Genomic DNA, 23,125 nt, shown 5'->3' with positions numbered 1-23,125 from the left:
ACAGACAGAAACAGGTGGTGAGTGACATCATGGCCTGTAAACTGAATACTCTGCTCCAAGAATCTATCAGCTTTAAAATGGCAAGAACCTTTCAGGATATTTTTTGCAGAGAAATAAGTATGGGTGTAGGAATTGGCTAGAAAAAGTAATATATATTGTGTAACAGTGTTATACAATTAGTGAGTTATAGAGTATAATCCTGTAGTTTTATGGTTTGTGGATATATACATAGTCATACAGTATATATATAGAGTGTTTGTAGAAGTAGAAATAGTAGAACTGTATTTTTTAATGAAAATTAAAATCTACATCAGTAATAATATTTAGAATTATATGATATTAACCTTATTTTTTTATGTTTCCTTAGAATTTTCATTTCAAAGCAGGACTTAATCGAGAAAAATTCTCTTCCAAGGATTTATGCCTTTATTTACACAGGAAGTTGCAATAATTGCATGATTTTATATATCTAACCCTTAAAAGGAAATAACCAATTGCTTTTTAAAATGTTCTGGGTGTGTGCTTTTTTACTGCATGGTTTGAATGACAACCACAGCAGGGGAATTTGAACCTTGTTCTAATAATACAAGTATACCAGACCAGTATACTATGTCCCTGTTCCTTAGGAAAAGAATTTTAAAGGGAGTCTCAACTTTTGCAAAGCAATGGAATTTTTTTTTCCAGGCCTAAATGTCAAGTATAGCTATATATATATATTTATGTCATGTGTATTTGGGGAATATTCAAAGAAATATTAAGAGACTAAATTGAAATAGTTTACAATGCATTGATAATTAGGATAATTTGGGTTAAAATACGTGTATTAAACTTAATATGTGACACAGTCTGAGTGACAGTGACTGAGTGTATGAGCAGCTGCTGAGCGAGTAATGTGATACGTTTGTGAGACCTCAGGATCCTGAATGCATGAGAGAAAAAAAAAAAAAAAAAAAAAAACCCCAAAGCTTTTATCTTTAGGAAATTATTAGAATATTAAGATACATAATGAAATATTATCTATACAAACATATATTTCTATATTTCTATAGTAATTATTATTTCTTGATTTAGTTAATTGTGGATAAGTGCAATCGCACAACAAAATAGAAAATAGTTTAGGAAGAAAATCTATTCTTTCCTTATCAGCTTTAGCTCTTTTAAACAGGCACCAGCACAGAGCCTGGTATTCACCAGCTGCATCTGGGAATAGTGGACCTTCCTTCTCTGTCCAAGTGTGTTAATCTTAAACTACATTTAAATTAATTTTTCCAAAGGATAATTTTATGATATTCAAATTAATTTTGATGGTTACACATCTTCAGACAAATAATGGTATAAGCAAGTATAAATTCACATAATTTATACATTAATTATTTTTAATTTTGGTTTTGATAAATGAATTATTTCATGAAACAATATTTTTTGGTATTAAGGGGGAAATATGTTTTTTATCCTGACTACATAATCACATTTGATTAATACTTCTTCTTCACACATTTTAATAGGAAAAAATATTAATAAGGTACAATGGTATAAGTATTGGGTATAATAACAAGTATTATAAAGAGTCATTTCTTTACACTAAGAGGAATTACATGCAAAGTTGCATAATCTGAAGACATAACTACACTGCATCAACATAAAGGCCTTATTCTTATTTTTATTTTTATTCTTATTTTTCATTATTTTTAATTCTTTCACCAATATTTAGTAAAGTAATATCTACTGAGAATATTGCTTCATTAAATATAGCAATTATATGGTTCTATTACTAAGGAAAATGTTTCACTTCTGAGTTATATGCAACAATTCTTTTATTCATTCATTCGCTCACTCATATATTCTTATTTTGGTTCATGGCTATACATTCCTACATATTATTAGTATAATAAATATATTCCTTATTAATAAAGATGAAAACACTGGTTACATAAAACACAGTGACACCTATGGGTTGAAAAAGGTAATTACACCTATGACATAAAAATGTTCTATCACATGAAAAAAATGGATAATAATGTATTATCACTTATTATTGGTTTATTATTTCAAATATTGAAATCCATATACAGTACAAATTCTGATAATAATTATATGGATATTACTGATTGCTATGGTACGCTGTGATATTATGGGATAGGGAAATTACCAGATTTGGTATAGAATAGGGAATGAAGACTTCAAGCAAGATACTGAAATTATGTTAATAAAGACTTTTCACATTTCTAAACTTCATTGATTTTTATCAGTTGCAAGAAGAAGTATGCCGCAATCCAGAAATCCCAGAAGGTAACAAAGCTATGATTACTGAGTAATAGACTGTGTTAATTACAAATGCAGTATCCACCACTGACAGTCACAAGTGCAGTATCCACCACTGACAGTCACAAGTGCACTATCCACCACCGACAGTCACAATTAAAGTGTCTAACCTGACAACCAGAGGACGATGATCCTATGATGCTGAGATGAACGGTGTTATCACGTTCTTATCAAGTTCCAGAGGTTTTCAATCACCTGAAAAGCTTCGATGAAAGCTGGTGAACAATGAAGGTAATTATCAGGAAGCTACAACCCTGACATATGTCCTGTGCATTAGGACAAGGACTGGTTATGGTGCTATGTTTAGCAAGGAAGAGTCATTTTAACCCTTGCTTTGCTGACCAAAGACATCACACCTGTTCAAAGACCAGTACCGATGGAGGATTCCAGAATATCTAAGGCGAGCCAATGTAAGCCCAGGTTTTTAAAGATAACACTGCACAGATATTAAAGCTGCATAGACTTTGTTTTCGTATTAACATTTGAAATTATGGACTTTGATTTGATACACAACACATCTATATGCTATAAGAAAACTGTATTTTTAAAAGAACCAAGAAGAAGACAGAAGACATCAAAATGAAGACCAGATGACATCAGATGATGATGACTGGACCTGAGATGCTTCAATTTAGACTTAGGGAAGTATAATTATACATATTTTATATGAATATTGTTCACGACTTACCATAACATGAATTCACATCAATTATGTCATTGAGTACTTATAACGGTAATCTAATATTATTATTATTATTATTATTATTATTATTATTATTATTATTATTATTATTATTGATATTAAATTATTTTGTCAAAGAAGAAGAAAAGAAGAAAAAAGATCGTTATATTTGAGGGTTCCAATTAATGTCTGTCTCCCTCAAAAGGGGGAATTGTTAAATATTAATAATCCGTTAATTTCTTATTAGACCCAGTTCTGTAGAATGCTTTAGCTTACATGACATAGGCTATTTTTAAGCTTGGCTCATGGTAGAAAGACAGCTCCATATATGTAGAGACCACGTGCTTTAGGAGACGTATATAATTCATGGCTAACTGTAGAGGTCGCTCTTCTTCCCTCACCATCATGAGAGACAGACGCAAGATGACATGACATAACAGCTGGTATATTACTTGACGGCGATGTGAGAAGCCGAACTGAGACACAGCAGCCATTTGCTATTCAGGATCTCGGAGAGAAGAAGAATACATGTTGCTTTTGCCATTTGGGATCTCAGAGCATGATCTAATGGACAATTTCTCTTTCACCTATTTTTATTCACCTGTTTTTCTGTAATAACCTTTCTTTGATGGAAGAAACCAAATAAACCACTATATTTTTATCTGGTAACTAGTCCTGAGTATTTTACAGGATATGCATTATTTTACACACCCTCATGGGTCCTACCATAGACTAGACTATATCTTTATACCTAAGAACTACCTTCCTAATGCAAAAAGGTCCAATATATTACCTAATGTTTTCTCAGATCACTCAATTGTAACTTTAGAAATGACATTGATCAAACCCTTTGCTCCCTGTAGATCTTGGCAACTTAACAAATCGGTTCTGAACACTCCCTCAATGCGTGACCGTATAACCAAGACACTTAACCATTACTTTGACCAAAGCGACAATGGGGAGGTGTCAGCCCCGATCCTATGGGAAGCCCATAAATCAGTTATCAGAGGAGAACTGATCTCAATCTCCTCCTACCTACACAAACAAAAACAACAACAGATAAACACTTTATATACTGAAATAGCCGATCTTGAGGCTCAACATAAAAAAACAAACTGAATCTCAAACACTAGCCCAATTATCTCAGAAAAAACGCCTCAAAGATATCCTTAACTTACAGTCTGCAAAATGGTATTCCTCCTGGCGGACCAAAATGTTTGTACATGGAGACAAGGCATCTAAACTCATGCTCTCAAAAATACAACAGCGTCAAGCTCACACATGTATTCACTCGATTAAAAATCCGAGAGGTACGTGCACCTTTGACTATGACCAGATCAAATCGGAATTTTTAAACTATTATAAGCAACTTTATAATTTGCACCCACCTGAGTCATCCCAGGAGTTGACCAGGAGGAGACAATCCATAGTGTCCTTCCTGACCTGTCTGGTATTACCAAAACTCTCGGATTCACAGCAGCAGCGGTTAGTCGAACCTTTTCGGTTGGACAAGCTCCGGTCCACCTTGTCGAGATGCCTGTCAGGCAAGGCGCCGGGCCCTGATGGCCTTTCCTCCTTTTATTACAAATCCTTCCCCTCGATCCTCCTCCCACAACTGTTAAATGTGTGCAATTCTATGCTAGGAGATAGCTTTTTCCCTACTCAGGCTCTGGAAGCCAGAATCTCATTAATACACATGGAAGGTAAAGATGCTGAATTATGCAGCAGCTATCGACCGATTTCCTTGCTAAACATTGACCTAAAGATGTTCGCTAGTATTATTGTATGAAGAATCGCAAAATTCTTGCCAGAATTAATCTTGTTAAACCAAACAGGCTTTGTGGGGGGGGGGAGGGAAGGGATAACACATACAAAATACTTCATCTCATGCATTTTGCAAAACAAAAAAATCTTCCCTTGGTGCTTCTTGAGACTGACGCTGAAAATGCGTTTGACAGGGTGAACTGGGCTTATCTGGGAGAGGCATTGACCTGCTTTGGCTTCCCCTTACCATTAGTTTCGGCCATTATGAAAATGTATAGAGACCCTACTGCACGTATTAGAGTCAATGGTTCCCTGACAGACGCATTCACCATCCAAAACGGAACAAGACAAGGATGTCCTTTCTCCGATCCTTTGGAACCGCTGTTGTGTGCAATCCAGCAATGTAAAGAGATTGAGGGCATCGAAATTGGTAATAATCACCATAAGTCTGCGGCTATTGCTGGCGACTTGTTGGTTTTGATGACGAATCCGCTACGAGGGTTTCCTGCATTACTGGGAATTCTTGAGGAATATGGCAACCTCACAAACTTTAAGGTGAATGTGTCAAAATCGGAAGCTCTAGACCTAAACGTGCCCGCCCACACGCTGGATAAGTTGAAGGAGCGCTACCCTTTTGCCTGGCCTAGTAGATATATTACTTACCTAGGTATAAAATTAGCTAGATCTGATAAAGAACTTTTCCAGCTTAACTATTATCCCTTACTGGACAGGGTGCAATCCATTATTAAATCGTGGAGAGAATCCCCTAAAAAGCTTGATCCTTCCCAAATTCACATACCTATTCTCAACTCTACCCATCCATGTACCAAACTATTTCCTCGCTAGAGTGAACTCTTTATTTTTCAAATACATCTGGAGGGGCGCAAGACCCCGCATTAACTCGCGCACACTATCATTGCCAAAACATAGAGGGGGAATGGGAGCACCCGACATCAAAAGCTATTACCTTGCAGCGGTGCTTTCTCGATCAGTGGACCTGATTAGGAATTCTAGTGACAAACATTGGGTCAACATAGAAAACATTCTATCTCCTACACCCCTTAACCCCTTAGATCTCTACTGTTGACATATACTATGGGATGGAATCCCTTCCCCCCAACAACCCCCTCTCTCTGGCTTTACTCAGGGTTTGGTCGAGCTTCCACATCCTCCTGGTACCCCCCTCGTCCCCACTATTGAAATTATCCGATGCCTTGTCTCCATCTCTGGACGCATTTAGGGAGGGTGGTGATCTAGCCCAGAAATTGAGACAAATCTCCATTGATCAGATAATGGCGGATGGGGCACTCCTTCCGCTGACTGAATTGAGTGATCTCTTGGCCCCCTCGAGCTTCACTTTTCTCCACTATAATTCTTTGAGAAAGCTATTGAAACGTATACAATATTGCCCGAATAATCCATGCAAGCTTACACCATATGAAGTTCTCTGCTCCAGAGTATCAAGACCAACCAAGGTCCTCTCTACAATTTACCAGACACTCTTATCTAAAGACCTATCCCTGAAAAGAGCATACATTGCCCTCTGGGAAAAAGACCTAGGATACAAATTCACACAATCACAAATAGACCATCTCTATACGCATTCGCACAGCCCAACGAACTGCGTGAAAACCCAAGAAAACGCTTTTAAAATAGTTACACGATGGTACATTACACCGGCACAGACTTGTACCTGGTGGTCGGGAGCTCGGGCTAGGTGTTTGCGTTGCGAGGAAGAGGGGGGTGACTACCTTCACAGATGGTGGACTTGCCTCTGATCCTTTTGGGCACTAGCAGAGAAATTCATCAGAGATATCGCAGAGTCCTCAGTGTCGGTGACACCCGAGACGGCTCTGCTGAACCTCCTTATATACTTCAAACAAAAGAAGGCTCCCACCTTAGTCCACAATATTTTAGCTGCGGCCAAACTCTTAATCCCGACTTACTGAGGTACAACCCAGATACCCACTTCTCATCAACTGCTGACAAAAATTTACCAACTATATCGTATGGTTGTAATTGTTGCCTCGGTGAACCATTCACAGTTATCTTTTGAAGAGAACTGGCGCGCCTGGATTAAGTATAGATCTACCCTCAAGCCTCTACAAGTATGAATATTTGATTAACTCGAAACTTGGTCTGTGATGTTTCGGAACACTTTCCCTCTCTCTCCTCTACTTTCCCTCCCCCCCGCCTCTTTCTTTCCTTCTCTCTTTCCCCCATTTTATTTTATGGCTCTCTTCCCCCCTCATCTCTATTGTTAGTTCTACTCTTTCATAAATGAAAATATTTTGCATTTGCTAAATGTTTTACACCATTACAATCCATGTTACCTTAAATTGGTTATTTCTATGTGGTGTTATCATCTTTTGTTTAATCAATAAAAAGATCATTGAAAAGAAAGAAAAGTAAGAATGAATATTTCTGAAAGTTCTGCTCATATGCAATATTGAAAAAGTTGACGTTATGGAAATTTTCTTTCCATTTTTTCCTTATTGGTAATGCAATTTCACTGTTGAGGAATGCAGTTAACATGTTTTGTGTAAAGTCATGAAATGCTACATCTCTATGCCTGGGTACCCGGAAATACTTTTAACTCTTGTTAATAGACCCAATCATAAGTTATATATAGTGCCAATTCCTGGTGTGCAAGACTAATTATTTTTCAACTATGGTGTTACTTGGTCACCCAGTTGTGTTCCTATGTAGGTCCAGAAATTATAACCAAGATTTGTCCCTGATGGTCCAGTTTTTGTGATGACACTAGACTTTCCTTGCTATTCTAACAGCATTTATAGAACGATTGTTGGCATACAATCGGTTCTTTTTCTTTTTTTTCTATGTAACATTATCTCCAGATAATTCAGATTATACAAGGGTTTGCAGAAGGTTTCTGCTTTGTTTATTCAATCTGGATGTTATAATCTGGTTGATGATCTATTACAAACACGAAAAACGAATGTTCTTATTACTGAAATATTGCCAGTGAGACACTGCTGGAAGCCGAACCAACGCAGAGAAAATCTTTTGCAGGAAATTACGGAATAACATCACATCTTCACAACAGGCACACAGTTTATGCAGCCAGAGAAGACTCCTTCTTCATGGGAGTACGAAACTATTTTCTTAATTCAAAACTTCTGCAGTCTCTTTGACTGTGATGTGTAATATCTCGCCTTGCTTAGACCTGTCATCTGCTTGAAATATCTACACTAGATATCACAGATGCAGCCTTACAAACACCAAATCAGATTAAAAATGCACTAGCAGGGTGCTGGCGACCCCCATGATAAAGGGCTGCGAGCTTATGTATCTTAGCCAAAATATCGACCAATGCCTCATGTAATGTATTTGATCTTATACATTGATTTAAATCTTTATGCAGGACCAGGCCCTTTTAGTTTTGGTTGGGTATACTGGGGTGTCTGTTCTTGTGGGGTGCAGTTTTATAATGCTGAGCAGCCCACCTGATCTAATAGTATAGGCATCACTGATAGGGTGTAAGCCGGACACTGTGCATCACACCTATCTGTGTGACTGGTGTCCTATGCAAGCCTCATCTGTGTGCATTTTAAACACTAGACAGCCACCCCCTCCAAAAATTGGTGGATTTTGTGTTTTTTTTCCATCAGTATTTTACACCTGTACCTGTACTTCCCGTTGCTTTTATCAAGGGCACCTGCTGCATCCGGCAGTGTATTTGTAATCTGATTTGGTGTTGGTAAGACTGTATCTTTTTCTGTGATACTTTTTACATTTTGTCCTATGTTAGCTGTTTTTAATATATACACTAGTAGAGTTGAGCGAAACGGGTCGAAAAATTTCAAAAGTCGCCGACTTTTGGCAAAGTCGGGTTTCATGAAACGAAACCCGACCCTAGGATGAGGTCGGCCACGAGGTCGGCGACTTAAGCGCCAAAGTCGCATTTCAAAAGTTTGTTTTGCGCTCTTTTTCAGCCAATCAGGATCCACTGACACTGTGGGCAACGTGATGACATAGGCAGGGGTCACCACCATCTTTGAGAAGGGCATGCAAGTGATTGGCTTGCTTTGGTGGGCGTCGACCGCCATGTTACTCATGCTGATCTCAGAATAGGGAGAGCTGCTGCTGCTGATTCTGTAGGGAGAGAGTTAGGCAGGGAAGGAGACACCAAAAACTGCTTCTGCTGCTAGCGATTTTGCCTGTACAACACACCAGTCACTGTGTGTGCAGTGCAAGTGGAGGCTATATTTTGCAGGATCAGCGGTGTTGGTTGTTAGGCTTCTAAGGCTTCCTGATGGCTGCATTGCTGTTTACCCACTGCTCTGCAAACTGCTTTTTTAAAAGCAATCCCAATTTTTTTTTTTGTCCTGGTGAGGTATTGATTGTGCATTTTTTCACACCATACAGCGGTGCACACTCCTCACACAGTACCGTGTAACGGCTGTTATCACAGCCACAGTGAAGCTATCTGTGTGTCACTCTGTAAGAATAAGTCGAGGACATGTTCCCTTCTTACAGACCTGCACCTTCTAGTTTTGTCTAGTTTTCAAACAGTTAAATATATTTGCTGTTTGATCACATTCAAAACTACAGAGAGACAGCGTGTGTCAGTCCGTATACTTAAAAAACACGGAGCTTGACAATTTTACGTACACCGGACAGCCGTGTACGTGCACGCTCCTCTCTCAGTATCATGTAACGGCTGTTATCACGGCCACAGTGAAGCTATCTGTGTGTCACTCTGTAAGAATAAGTCGAGGACATGTTCCATTCTTACAGACCTGCACCTTCTAGTTTTGTCTAGTTTTCAAACAGTTAAATATATTTGCTGTTTGATCACATTCAAAACTATAGAGAGACAGCGTGTGTCAGTCCGTATACTTAAAAAACACGGAGCTTGACAATTTTACGTACATCGGACAGCCGTGTACGTGCACGCTCCTCTCTCAGTACCGTGTAACGGCTGTTATCACTGCCACAGTGAAGCTATCTGTGTGTCGCTCTGTAAGGATAAGTGGAGGACTTGTTCCGTTCTTACAGACCTACACTCTAGGGAGATTCCTATTCTGCCCAATTCTATATACACCTTGTAGTTTGTCATACACTAGTCAATTTCTGCCTGTGACATAGCGGTGTGATATTCAGTGGGCCTCACACAATCCAAAAGTGTCCAGTGTCCACAAGTGTGTGCAGAAATTCAAAATCTCCGTTATCCTCTAGTGACATTTTTCACACCTGCGACATCGAGCCTGTCACATAGCGCTGTGATATTCAGTGAACCTCACACAATCCAAAAGTGTCCAGTGTCCACAAGTGTGTGCAGAAATTCAAAATCTCCGTTATCCTCTAGTGACATTTTTCACACCTGCGACATCCAGCCTGTCACATAGCGCTGTGATATTCAGTGGGCCTCACACAATCCAAAAGTGTCCAGTGTCCACAAGTGTGTGCAGAAATTCAAAATCTCCATTATCCTCTAGTGACATTTTTCACACCTGCGACATCGAGCCTGTCACATAGCGCTGTGATATTCAGTGGGCCTCACACAATCCAAAAGTGTCCAGTGTCCACAAGTGTGTGCTGCAGAAATTCAAAATCTCCCCTGTCCTATAGACACCTTGTACCTTGTTTTACATTACTATATAGTTTGTTGGATTTTGTCTACATTTCTACCAAAAATGATGAAGGCTGGTGGAAGAGGCCGTGGAATTGGGCGGGGATTGGCAGCTGGTAATGATGGTGTTGGTGGTGGATCTGATGGTAGTGGCAAAAGCAAAATAGGACCGAATGCAGGAGGTGTTGAGCCTGCATCATCGTCTAGCTCCACAAGGCCTCGAAGGCTTAGTTTTCTAGGAGTTGGCAAACCGCTTTTAAAGCCAGAGCTTCGGGAAAAAGTTTTGTCTTACATTGCTGACTCAGCCTCCAGCTCTATCGCCTCCTCTTCTGAAGTTGTAAAAAATAAAAGCACTGAGTCGTCATTGGAGGCTCATGTTCATGAACCACACCTTTCCATGTGTCGTTCACCCCAACCAAGATTGAAGGATGACGCAGGCCATACTACTGATTACTCCATGGAGCTGTTTTCACATACCATGCCTGGATTATCAAGTGAAATGGTGAATTACCCAGGCCAAGATGAATCTGACATGGAGTGCACTGATGCACAGCCACTGATAGATGATTCTGCTGGTACATTCACTCAGAGCACTACATTGTCCTCGCAGTGTACAGAGCCAGATTCTGAACCTGATGAGACTCAGGTGCCCCTTCCCGCCCACTATACCACCGCCCTGTCCACCGCTACTTCCACCATATGCAGCTCTCAAGTCCAGCTCACCCTCCCAGACACTATGAGTAGGTCAAGAAAGTACTCAGTCTCTCATCCGCGTACACTGATGTTGACGAGGAGGAAGAGGTAGAGGGAATCACTGATGACATTCAGCCATTGTCTGCTCAGGGACCTCTCCTGGACGAGGTGGAGGAAGAAGAGGAGGAGGAGGATGATGATGGGGATGATTACTTAGGGGAGGAGGATGCATCTTGTGGGGCAAGTGAAAATGTTGGCGTGGCAAGGTCTGGTACAGGGTTTGTGCGTGACTGGAGAGATGTGTATTTGCCAGAAAGTGCTCCTCCACCCAGCACTCGCAGTGCATCATTGACACCGGGAACATTGGCCCACATGTCAGATTATGCCTTGCAGATCCTAAAAAGGGACCCACGCATTGCCAAAATGATGAACGTTGATGACTACTGGTTGGCCAGCATCCTGGATCCATGCTATAAAGGCAAATTACAAAACATCATGCCACAGGAGAACCATGACCTAATATTGGCTACTAAATAAGCAACTCTGGTTAACCGGTTGGTTGAGGCATTCCCAGCACACAGCAGCGGTGATGGTTCTCACACGAGCCGTACGGGCCGGGAGCAGCTTGGCAGAGGTGTTCGTGGTGCACACAGCAGAAGTGGCGTTGGAGACAGGGGTTTCATGACAATGTTGTGGACTGATTTTTCACGGACCGCTCACCCAACTGGTAATACTGCATCGATGGAAAGTGACAGGAGACAGCAGTTGTCAACTATGGTTAACAACTACTTTTCCTCCCATATCGATGTTCTCCCGCACAGGTCATTCCCCTTTGACTATTGGGCCGCTAAACTTGACACCTTGCCTAAATTGGCACAATATGCCTTACAGGAGCTCGCTTGCCCAGCTGCAAGTGTGCTATCGGAAAGAGTCTTCAGTGCAGCTGGATCAATCCTGACAGAAAAAAGGACCCGTCTGTCAACCCAAAATGTGAATGATCTAACCTTCATTAAAATGAACCATGCATGGGTTTCCAAGGATTTTGTCCCACCTTCCCTTGATGGCACATAGGTTGCCAGAAAAATGGCTTGCTTTGGTCCTCCTCCTATTCCGTGAACTTGACCTATTTCACCTTTTGCAGCAGCTGAATGACCCACATCTACATATGCCACTTTGTAAACCTCCCTAAGTGGGCGCCCTCCCCATGGCCGGGGTCACCACCTAGCGCACAAAACCGTGCGAGTGCCGTTGCCCTGGACAGGTGGATAGGCCGACTCTTGGACGCGGGCACTGGCATAGGGTCCCTCATAGTGCAATCAAGTGTCTCTGACAGTGGTGGTGCACACCCGTCGTCAGATACACCGCCGTACTATGAGGGGCCCAGTGCCAGTACCGACGGCCACGAGTGTGCCCCCCTTGCTTGGGCAGGGCCCCAGCATTTGTAATGTTTACCTCTCCCTGCTCCTCCGCTGTGTAGTCTGTGCTGTCAAATCCTTCACTGGGACAGCCACTACAAATTGATTGAACTGAAAGATGATGGTTAAGATGTAGCTATGCCCTGTCCTGCTGGCCGGGCTCTAGCTCCAGATGATCAGTGGCTTCCATTTCTTATGGACGTCGACTCACAATTACATGCAGTGGTGGTTTATCATCAGCTTTCACAGTTTTCCTACTCACAAACGTGTGACATTCCGGCGCACATTTCAAAATGTGCCCTCTCATACCAATCAAATAGAATCGCCTACGGCCTGTGGCTTCTGTCTTTTGCACTCCAAAGTTACGTGACAGATCATGATAGCCAGTGAGCACCATGTTTACATCGCTCCCTGTGATAAAAATTGGATTGAGATGAGTAACAGTGATGGAATCAACGGAAGTTCGATACAGCAAGACTTTATTCACAAAAAAATGTTTTCACTGTCTCAACACACAAATTAATTGAGGGTCAGCATCGCCTATGAGAATTGTGACGGAAGTTTTTCCCGTGAATAATAATTCCTAGATTTCTGCAATCAATAGCCTTTATGTCATTAATTGTATGCATCTCATTTCCTATTGTGGAGAGGCTGGACTGTATTACTGAGACAGAAATATATATGAAGATTTAAAAATAACACCAAAAGTATATAGTTGTGTACGCCTCAAATGCATTTCCTTTTTTCCACTTTTTAGATTGCTGTGTAATCCATACTGAGAACACGGAGATTTTACATGTTTAAACTATGCTATATATACCTGCTATCCAGTGATAAAGTACCCTTTCTCAACTTTGTACAATCTGGTCAAATCCATACTGGGCCTGAGAACATCTGAGTCTGCCTCCTGATCTATAGACATATATTTTTAATGTGTAAACTAGGCTACATATATACGTGTTATCCGGTGAAACTGTAACCTTTATCAACTTTCTACAATGTTGTTGAATCCATACTGGGCCTGAGAACGGCTGCCAAGCTGTTAAGCAAGCTACAGCACCTGTGGTTTGGACATGTAATTTTTTCAGGAATGACGGTTAGGCCTAACTCCGGAATTGCGGTTGACCTGAACTTACTGGGAAATCATCGTTCGTGGGGAATAATCTGAATCCCAGATCCCCATCACTAACTGAGTTCAGCAGGTTATCTGCACCTGTAACCGACAAAAGCTGGTCCTATCAGTGTAGCGTGCATGCAGCCCCGGACATGTACTGGAATGCTAGACCTGTCATTGCTCGATCTCACGTGCCACAGCCTCGCGTATCCCTCTAGTAAGCTTGACGCGTACCGCGGGGCCATGCCGGAGTCTGGGTCGTTAACGGAATAAAGCTGAGAAATTGTTAGCACAACTACAAATGGAAATACCACACCACACACAGAATCGACAAAGCTTGCAATCTGTCCATCTTTTCTGTAGCTTGTATGGTAGTGGTTTCCCGGGTGCAGTCCAATTAAGCCACAGGCTCCACTCCTGGTGGTGCCCTTTTGGACATTCCTTTAAGGTTCAGCTTTGCAGTCATACTGCCCCCGGAAACCAAAAACTTTGCCTTCAGGGACGCTGTTTGGAGGTTCGTGGGAATAACGCTGCCCGATCAGCAGTCGGCATATGGGTCGCCCTCCCAGGGCTGTGGGGTACTCGTGTTATGCGGGGCTTAGGTCAAAGGAGGCTGACAAACCCGGGCCCCTGCGGAGTCCCTCAAACTAGGGAAAACCCTGTCTGACCCTCAACCCAGGGTTTTTGCTAAAGGTGCAAATGCCTGAGCCTCCAGCCTCTCCTTATCTCTCCTGCTCAGCCCTAAGCTGAACCCTCCACCCTCCACCCAGTGAGTTGTCAAACCACCAAAACCCACACAGTAATGACAGACAGGGAGAACTCAAACCACACCGCGCCGCAAACACACAGGACAATACTGTAATGTGAACAGGGCAAAACAAAGCACAAATATAGGAAGGCGAAAAGGTAACAACGGATCATACGACACCAGATATGAATTTCTCTCTCCAACACCTCCACTCCAGACCGGAACCACTTGGCACAAAACACAAGCTATAATCGGCGACGCCCACAGGCCAGCACGACTATTTAAAGACCGTGGGCGTGACCAAACATCCCACCTGATTTCCAGCTAGATTAACCCCAGATAACCTGAGTAAAATCAAGCCGGCGCCACTGAGGCTATAGTGGACGGAGATGGAACTACCGCTGCCTGCTGGACGCTGTGGTGTGAACAGCGTCCGACATGACAGTACCCCGTCTTCTACGAGGGACCCCAGGGCCCTCAAGACTCATAGGACCCGGCTTGTCCGGATGACGGCGGTGAAAGGAACTGACCAGCCGATCCGCATGTATGTCCGAGGCTGGTACCCAAGACCTCTCCTCCGGACCATACCCCCGCCAGTGCACCAAATACTGAAGAGTACGGCGCAGTACTCGAGAGTCCACCACCTTGGAGACTTCAAACTCTAAATCGCCATCCACCATGACTGGAGGTGGCATCGGCGTCGTGTCCACAGAGCCTACCACCTTTTTCAATAAAGACCTGTGAAACACGTTGTGTATCTTGTATACCGCAGGAAGCTCCAACCGATAAGCAACCGGGTTTATGATGGCAGCAATCTTAAAAGGGCCAATAAACCTTGGACCCAATTTTAATGATGGAATTTTGAGTTTTATGTTTTTAGTAGCTAACCACACCCAATCACCCACACACAGGTCCGGACCTGGCACGCGTCTAGAGTCAGCCACACGTTTGTATCTTGCACTCATGCTCAGCAATCGCTGTTTCACACTCCTCCAGACCGATGATAGTTGGACTCCTAACCGGTCCTTCTCTGGGACGCCCCCAGAGCCCCCGTGACGCAAGGTACAAAATTGAGGATGGTGCCCATAAACACAAAAGAACGGAGACTCTCCCGATGATTCTTGGCAGTGATTTAATGCGAACTCGGCCAAGGGAAGGAACGTCGACCACTCCTCTTGGTTGTCAGACACAAAACATCGCAAATACTGCTCCAGATTTTGGTTCATGCGCTCAGTTTGACCATTTGACTGCGGATGAAACGCCGACGAATGAGACAACTTGATCCCCAATCGTGAGCAAAAAGCTTTCCAAAACTTCGCCACAAACTGGGTACCCCTATCAGACACTATGTCCGACGGAACTCCGTGCAGTCTGACCACCTCCTGCACAAAGACCTGAGCCAACGTCTTCGCGTTGGGCAAGGAAGGCAACGACACAAAATGCGCCATCTTCGAAAATCGATCAACCACCACCAGGATGACCGTGTTCCCCGCCGAGGCAGGCAAGTCTGTGATAAAGTCCATGGAGATTTCTGTCCATGGCCTACTAGGTATCCCCAGAGGCTGTAGAGTGCCAGCAGGACGGGTTCTGGGCGACTTGGCCCTGGCGCACGTGATGCAAGCTGTCACGTACGAAACCACATCCTGCCGGATTTTTGGCCACCAGAAGCGGCGCGATACCAGTTCCAAGGTGCCCCTAACCCCTGGATGACCGGCCAGGACCGAGTCGTGGTGTTCCCCCAACACTTTAAGACGAAGATGAAGGGGTACGAACGACTTATTAGCGGGAAGTCCTGGTGGTACCTCCTCCTGGGCCTCGGCAATCTCCGCCTCTACCTCAGTCGTGAGAGCCGAAACCACTACACCTTCCTGGAGGATGGGTACCGGCTCTTCCCGAGGTTCTCCCCCCGGAAAACACCTGGACAAGGCATCCGCCTTGGTGTTTTTCGCCCCAGGACGGTAAGTCACCAGAAAGTTAAAACGTGTAAAAAACAATGCCCAGCGAGCCTGCCTGGGAGACAGACGCTTGGCCGACTCCAGATAGAGCAGGTTTTTATGGTCGGTGATGACTGTGACCTGGTGGGCCGCCCCCTCCAAGAAGTGTCGCCATTCCTCAAAAGCCAATTTGATGGCCAACAACTCCCTGTTGCCGATGTCGTAATTCCGTTCGGCCGGCGACAGCTTCTTGGAGAAGTAGGCCCATGGACGCAAATTGCTCAAGGACGAGCCCTGTGACAGTACTGCCCCCACTCCCACCTCAGACGCATCGACCTCCACCGTAAAAGGTTTAGATACGTCCGGTTGCACCAGAATGGGGGCTGAAGCAAAACGGTTCTTCAGAAGCTCAAATGCACGCACCGCATCCTCAGACCAGATAGCGAGATTGGTACCTTTTTTCGTCATGTCCGTGAGCGGTTTGGCTATAGTAGAGAAATTCTTAATAAACTTCCTATAATAGTTGGCAAACCCAAGGAACCGCTGGAGCGCTTTTAGATTACCAGGCCGTTCCCATCGCAGCACCGCTTGCACCTTCGCGGCATCCATTTTAAACCCTGCGGCGGACACAATATATCCCAAAAAAGGCAACTCTTGAACAAAAAACACGCATTTTTCAAGCTTAGCATAGAGCTTATTCTCACGGAGCAGCTGTAACACCTGCCTGACATGCTCTAAATGAGTGTCCTGGTCGCTCGAATAAATAAGGATATCATCCAGGTACACAATCACAAATTTCCCCAGCACATGAGCAAATACATCATTTATGAAATGTTGGAACACAGCAGGCGCGGTTGTCAACCCAAATGGCATAACTAGGCTTTCAAAATGACCCTCAGGGGTATTAAAAGCCGTCTTCCACTCATCCCCCTGACGGACCCTTATGAGGTTATATGCCCCCCTGAGGTCAAGTTTGGAAAACCACTTCGCACCAGCCACCTGGTTGAACAAATCAGGGATCAGAGGCATCGGGTAGGGATCACGGACCGTAATCAGGTTTACCTCCCGGAAATCCAGACACGGGCGTAACCCCCCATCTATTTTCTTAATGAAGAAAAACCCCGCTGCTACAGGTGAGGATGAAGGCCGAAAGTGCCCTTTACTTAAACTCTCCGCAATGTAGTCCTTAAGAGCTTGTCTCTCCGGACCAGAAATACTAAACATCCTCGCCTTTGGCAATTTAGCCCCGGGTTTTAACCTAATTTGACAGTCATAGGCTCGATGTGGAGGTAGTTCTGAGCAACCCCTCTCAGAGAATACGTCCGCAAAATCCAGCAATGCCTACGGAAGGCTGGACTTCACGGCGGACACACATGTGGCCAAGCAATTTTCCTGGCAGAAACTGCTCCACTGGACTATGTCCTGGGTTCTCCAGTCAATCACCGGGTTGTGCTTAGACAACCATGGGAAACCCAGGACTATTTGTGCTGGGAGATTATTGAGTACCTTACATGTAACCCACTCAGAATGTAGGACCCCAATGTGGAGTTTAACCTCAGCTACAAACTCAGTAATCTCCCCCTGTGGGAGGGGAGCGGCATTAATGGTAACCACGCGAATAGGATGAGGGAGTTTTTCGATCTTGAAACCTGCCATGCGTGCAAACTCCTCATCCATGAGATTGGTGGCTGAACCGCTATCCACAAACACTGATATTGGTAGCTCTCTGCCCGCAATAATAACCCTGGCAGGGAGCATACATTGAGATACCATCATGGAGGATATGCATACGCTCAGTTGGGCCTCCTCCATACCCTCTGAGCTTACCAGTTTTCCGCCGGTGCGACTTTCTTTGGTAGCACAGGACAAGCATTTACATAATGATCTCTTTTACCACAGTAAAAACATGCTCCATGCTTCCTAAACCCAGGAACGCGACACTGCACATGTGATACCCCAGCGACTTGCATAGGTTCCGTGGGCTCATCTGCAGCCCTGCTTTCCCCCAGAGGCAGCGTCTCCTGCGCCCCTTGACGCAAACGGCGATCAATACGAATAAACAAACTCATGGCAGATTCTAACGATGCAGGAGTCTCATACATCAGGAGGGCCTGTTTAACTCTTTCTGAGACCCCATGAATAAACTGACTCCGCAGCGCTGGGTCGTTCCACTGTGTGTCTACTGCCCAACGGCGAAATTCTGAACAATAGTCTTCCGCTATACGTTCCCCCTGACGGAGGGCGCGGATTTTAGATTCTGCTAAAGCCAAACTGTCGGGGTCATCATAAATGAGCCCGAGTGCTGAAAAAACATTCTCAACCGAATGAAACGTAGCAGAGTCGGCTGGTAAGGAAAACGCCCATGCTTGGGGGTCCCCACTCAGTAATGATAACACCAGACCCACCCGCTGAGCCTCATTACCTGAGGAGACCGGGCGCATGCGAAAGTATAACTTGCAGGCCTCCCGAAAGATGACAAATTTGCTGCGTTCCCCAGAAAATCGTTCAGGCAGCGGAATCTTAGGCTCTGCACCTGCACCAGCAGAAGCCGCTTGTACATTAGCTACAACCAGGCCCTGCTGCTGAACTGCCCCCTTCAACTCGGTGACCTGTACGGACAGCGCCGCCAACTGGCGGTTTATGGAAGTCATGGAATCCATGGAAAAATGTTAGGCCGATTATAATGTTATGCGGGGCTTAGGTCAAAGGAGGCTGACAAACCCGGGCCCCTGCGGAGTCCCTCAAACTAGGGAAAACCCTGTCTGACCCTCAACCCAGGGTTTTTGCTAAAGGTGCAAATGCCTGAGCCTCCAGCCTCTCCTTATCTCTCCTGCTCAGCCCTAAGCTGAACCCTCCACCCTCCACCCAGTGAGTTGTCAAACCACCAAAACCCACACAGTAATGACAGACAGGGAGAACTCAAACCACACCGCGCCGCAAACACACAGGACAATACTGTAATGTGAACAGGGCAAAACAAAGCACAAATATAGGAAGGCGAAAAGGTAACAACGGATCATACGACACCAGATATGAATTTCTCTCTCCAACACCTCCACTCCAGACCGGAACCACTTGGCACAAAACACAAGCTATAATCGGCGACGCCCACAGGCCAGCACGACTATTTAAAGACCGTGGGCGTGACCAAACATCCCACCTGATTTCCAGCTAGATTAACCCCAGATAACCTGAGTAAAATCAAGCCGGCGCCACTGAGGCTATAGTGGACGGAGATGGAACTACCGCTGCCTGCCGGACGCTGTGGTGTGAACAGCATCCGACATGACAACTCGGTACCGGGCCGGTGTCAGTGGGATGTATCACAGCAGCGGTGACCTGGATGGTGGCCCTGGGCGCCCATGTAAATGGCGTAGTATAATGGTAAAGAGTTTATATAGATAGTTTGACGCCACCTGTGCTGTTCGGCAACATAGATGTTAGGCCGACGCTGCATGCAGATCCTCTGGGACTGATGGTGTTGTGCAGCAAAGATGGTGAAGCTCCCCACAGGTGGAGCTGGAGTCCCAGGGAAGTGTAGATGTAGTGATGGGGGAAAGACACAGGCGGTGTAGGTGCTGGTACCCAGATGTAGCAGTGCTGGAATAACTGTAGGACACCAGAGCGTGCAGTTACAAAGCTTTACTCACAGTCTGCAGGTTACACAGATGCCTGCCTCCGTGCTGTGTCCTCCGGGTCAGGACCTCTGCCATCCTCTGGGACCAGAATGGAAAGCTCCCTTCCAACACTCCGCCAACATGTACCTTCCTGAATGTCTCCTTTCTAGCGCTTGTGGGGGAAGCACTCACAGGACCTTGGTTCACTGAAACGCCTCCTGTCTAACAGATGTTCCTCAGACTTTACTTGTATGGCAGACAGCTGTAGCCTTTTCCTTCTGCCTCGCACACATCGATGCTGGGGCCTCCGAGCCTTAGTTGGGTACAGAGCATTTATAGCTGCTACTTCCCCCGGTTTCTGCTGCAGGAACGTCAGTGTCCCTACAAACTCGGAGACCGGAATCCGGACCATGCGCTCCAGCTAGGAGTGAGCCTTAACTCTGCTCATCCTCCAGCTCCCCTTCTCACGTCCACACACTTCCCCTTCCCTGCACAGAGTGCCCAAACTTACCTCCTCCCGACCACAGAGAGCAGCTCCTCAGCAGTCAGGTTCAGAGGTCTCCCTGCTGGCCTGGAGTGGGAAATGTGTTGTGTGTTGGTTTCACTGCTAGAGAGATCCTTCGTTGCTCCCAAGCTTGACAACACACTCCCTAGGAGGAAGGCAATGCCACAGTGGCAACCGTACTCTTGGGGACGCCACAAGTGCACTGAGGCCCAGCCACTGCTGGATGATGCTGCTGTTACATTGACCCAGACCACTACATTCCCCTCGCACTCTACACAGCCAGAATCTGACCCAAAGGAAACTCAGGTTCCCCTTCCCGCATACTATACCACCTTACATGGTGATAAAGAGGAAGGTGCAGATGAAAGTGCAGGTTCCTTGAGCAGGTGGGGGGGCATACTCATGGGCGATGGCACTGGCACAGGGCACCGCATAGTACGCAAAAGTGTCTCTGCCGGTGGGAGGGCCTAAACAGCCAAGTGCAGTGAGATGGAAGATGGGGACGACAAGGAGTTCAGAGTAGTGCAGGGATTCCCTAGCAAGGAGACTTATGTAATTGTTTTCAATGTTGGGACAGCAATTTTTGGGGAGCACTATACTCTGGTGAATCATATATGGGGCCCACCATACACTGGAGCATTCCAAAGGTGGACATCAGACACTGGAGCAGCATTTACAGGGCCCATTATACACTAGAGCAGTAGAAATGGGGCCCATTATATATGGAGCATTATTTGGGCCCATAAGACAGTGGAGCTTCATCCATTGGGACCAACATATACTGTAGCATTATGTGGAGCTCATCATATACGGTTTGAAACATTATATGGGAATAATGATTCCGCATGGAGAAATATATGGGCCTCATTACTCTGTATAGCGCACTAAGCGCTGGCCATAATACCGTATGGAGTTATTTACTGTCCGTTTTGGGAGGTATTGGAGATTCTAAAATGGATATCAGTCATGAGATGTAAGAAGTGAAGTATTTTTCATTGTACTATACCGCTATTTCTCTGCCGTATTGGAGCATCATGAGTTGTGGTATGTGTTAAAGGGGCGCTCTTTGGCCCTGGGCCCACGAAAACCTGGAGCCAGCCCTCCCCCCCACAACTGTAGCCAAATAACCCCCATTTTTCAGTGCGTAACTAGTATTATGAAGTTAATTAAGGTTGACAAGCTTTAGTAACAAGAATTTATGCTTTTGGCATTCAAACGGGCACTGTTGGTGTGTTTCCTGTCCTCGTCTCACTGCCGACTTTAATTCTCCATTGACTTACATTGGGTTTCGTGTTTCGGGACGACCCCGACTTTTCCCTATAGTCGGCCGATTTTGCTTGACCCGACTTTTGGAAAAGTCGGGTTTCATGAAACGAAACTCGACCCTAAAAAACCAAAAGTCGCTCAACACTATACACTAGGTCATCGTGTTAAAGGTTCAATTTAGAGATGAGTGAGCACTAAAATGCTTGTATGCTCGTTAATCGACCCGGGCAATTTCTAATCCTTGGATGCTCATTTCAAGTAACGAGTATAATGGGAGTCATTGCAAAATCCGTGCATTTATCCTACAGACCCTACAAAGAGGTCAGGGGGGCAGTGAAAATGTTGAAATGGAAGGAAAAAGTGCTGAATGGAAGGAGTACAACCTGGGGAAGACCCCTGGAAGCATCTCTGACTCCTAGATCGCTGCTCAAAACAATCAATGGTGTCACACTTTTACTCCACTTTAAGCACTGACAATAAAACATTCAAAATCAACAAGAAATTGGAGTTTATAGGAAAAAAACTGTTAAGAAACATTCTTTCCAGTATAATGACTTGTATATAAGGCAAAATTTAAGAGAGGATAATAAAATAAAAGGATAATAAAACAATAATCTAAGTAAACCAAAATTTAAATTTTTCTGAAAAAAATGGAAATTTCAGTGCAATTTATGAATTAAGCAAGAAATGGAAAAAACAGATACACCCTGTATTAGACATATTGGAGGGCCTCATACACATTCTGTTCAAATTGTTATGTATTGGTATGCCTACACTCATAAAGGCTATGCACTAAGTTCAAAGCCTGTCAAAAATTTCAAGCAGGGTCATTTATATACCCTTGAAGGCTCCAACTGTGGTGCCTCATTCAAATATTGTGAACAAAGTGTAGTTGTGGTATTCCTACACTCATAAAAGCTCTGCACACAGCGCAAAGCCTACCAACAATTACATGCAAAGTGATCCATACACCCTTGAAGAACCCAATTGGAGTGCATCATAAAAAATTTTAGAAAGTGTAATTATGGTAGTTCTACACTCATAAAGGCTTTACACAAAGCACAAAGCCAGGAAAATATTATAAGTAGTGTTGAGTGATACCGTCCGATATTGAGAAATATCGGATCGGATTGGATCGGCCGATACCCAAAAACTATCGGGTATCGCCGATTCCGATACCGGAAGTCCCATTCAAGTCAATGGGACAAAATATCGGAATTAAAAAAACCCTTATTGTACTTGCACATCCTGGAGGGGGAAGAGTGTGGGCGGTGCGTGGGCGGACACTGTGAGTGCTGTGCGGGCTTGCCGGGGGTCTGTACGGGCCTGCCGGGGGTCTGTACGGGCCTGCCGGGGGTCTGTGCCAGCTGCCGGGGGTCTGTGCGGGCCTGCCGGGGGTCTGTGCCGGCTGCTGGGGGTCTTTGCGGATGGCTGGGGGTCTGTAGGGGTCTGTGCTGTCTGCCGGGGGT

The sequence above is a fragment of the Dendrobates tinctorius genome, unplaced genomic scaffold (genome assembly GCF_039654945.1).
Source record: "Dendrobates tinctorius isolate UK_male_01 unplaced genomic scaffold, ASM3965494v1 ptg000022l, whole genome shotgun sequence".
NCBI lineage: Eukaryota > Metazoa > Chordata > Amphibia > Anura > Dendrobatidae > Dendrobates > Dendrobates tinctorius.
The sequence above is the reverse complement of the archived record's forward strand: the minus strand, read 5'-3'. Positions refer to the sequence as shown.